The sequence below is a fragment of the Trichechus manatus genome, unplaced genomic scaffold (genome assembly GCF_000243295.1).
Source record: "Trichechus manatus latirostris isolate Lorelei unplaced genomic scaffold, TriManLat1.0 scaffold00114, whole genome shotgun sequence".
NCBI lineage: Eukaryota > Metazoa > Chordata > Mammalia > Sirenia > Trichechidae > Trichechus > Trichechus manatus.
Window position 1 is genome coordinate 6,333,849 of NW_004444050.1, and position 2,042 is coordinate 6,335,890.

A 2,042-nucleotide genomic window follows, 5' to 3' on the forward strand; every position below is an offset into this window, starting at 1 on the left:
TACAGTCCCTACAGGCAGCTCCTTCTGCTCCCTCCCCTAGTAAAGAAAATGTTTACGACCCCCCTTTTTCCACGCCTCCCAAGGCTGATTTCTCTCAACATGAGTCTCTTATGGAAAGATGTTTGCGAGAGGGCCGTGAAAAAGAAGGGCTTTCTGCGTATCCTGTCATTCGGGGATCAGGACTGCCCCGTCTTGATGGCCTTGATTTTCAGGTTTTTAAAGAACTCCGTAAAAGTATGATAGAAAACGGTTTACAGTCCTCCTTTACAAGGGGATATGTAGAAGCTATAGGACAGAACTATGAGATGACCCCATGGGATTGGAACCTTTTGATGCGAACAGTTTTAACCCCTGCTCAATTTAGTGTATGGAGCCAAGAATATAAAGAACATTGTAACCTTTATGCCGTAGACAACCTCAATCATAATATTCCTATCAGCTTTGATATGCTCCTGGGTAGTGGAAATTATTCTACCCCCCAAGCCCAAAGCCAAATGAATAGACAAACTTTTAGTCAAGCATCAAATGCTGCCACTAAAGCATGGGGTAAGGTCCCTGACTCTAAAACACCTACAGGCTCCTTTGCCACTATCCGACAAACAGCAAACGAGCCTTACATTGATTTTATAAACCGCCTTCAAACGGCAATCTCCCGACAGGTAGACAATCAACAAGCTGCTGAGGTTCTTTGTCTCCAGCTTGCTTACGAGAATGCTAATGCCGACTGCCGAGCGGTTCTGACGCCCTTAAAGGCGCAGAATCCTAATTTAGCTGAAATGATTAGAGCATGTCAAAATGTTGACACAGAAACTCATAAGGCAGCTCTCCGTCCATCCACTGCCACCTGTTTTGGGTGTGGTAAACCTGGACATTTTAAAAAGGACTGTCATAGGTTAAAAAACAAAAATGCCAACACTGAACTTCCAACCCGGAAGTGTCCCCGCTGTAGTAAAGGCTTTCATTGGGCTAATATATTCTGGGTTTCTTTATGCTACAGCCCTTTCTGGAGAATGTTCTACTCATGCCTATTGCCATTTTACCCAAGCCATTGCAACCATGGGATGCCCCCAGGCCCTTAAAACTGATAATGGGCCTGCGTATACTTCTGCTAAGTTCCAACAATTTTGTGCCACTTGGAATATTCTTCATACCGCTGGCATTCCCTGTAATCCTCAAGGTCAAGCCATAATTGAATGTGCCCATCATACTCTCAAACAGCTCTTAAATAAACAAAAAGGGGGAGATGATAGGCCCAAAATATGCGATCAGAATGAAAGACTTGCCAAAGCTTTATTTACTTCTAATTTTTTAATGGTCACTAGAGATGGCCGGACTGCAGCAGAGCGACATTTTATCCCCCCCTGACACCCGACCTCGCCCACAGGTCCTCTATAAAGATCCTCAAAATCTCTCTGTCTGGCAAGGACCTGTAGAACTATTAACCTGGGGGCGAGGGTATGCGGCTCTTTTGTCTCCTACAGGCCCACTTTAGATTCCTGCTCGACTAGTGAAACCATATCATGACCCAACAACAGCTGTGGCTCCTGCATCAAACGCTGATCCAGAAACAGAAAAAGAAGAATGAACGACTAAGTCTTACTATGCCGGTAACATGGGGAGGTCTAAAGACCTCTTTCTCCAAAGCTGAAGAAACATTCTTAACCACCGGTACTCTCTTTACATTTACTAAATCTCAGGTGTATATTTTTTATTTTCCTTTCCCAAATATTACGCTTCTGCTTCAACCACTTATTGGGCTCATGTTCTTAGCCCTCCTGTCTTCCACCCGGTCACTTGGGAGGAGCCGGAGCCTCCCCTTTCTTCTAATGACACTAATGTTACAGGAGGACAATATTTGGCTTATTTTAAGCCACTCATTAATTCTTCTGAAGAAGGTTGGTTTGTATTATCAACAAATTGGATACTTTATGCTGATGCCATTCCTTTATGCTTTACTACCCAACCTCACACTACTTCTGTGTGTGTTACCTATATTAGAACAATGGTATATGAATCATATCTACTATAACGACACCTATCGT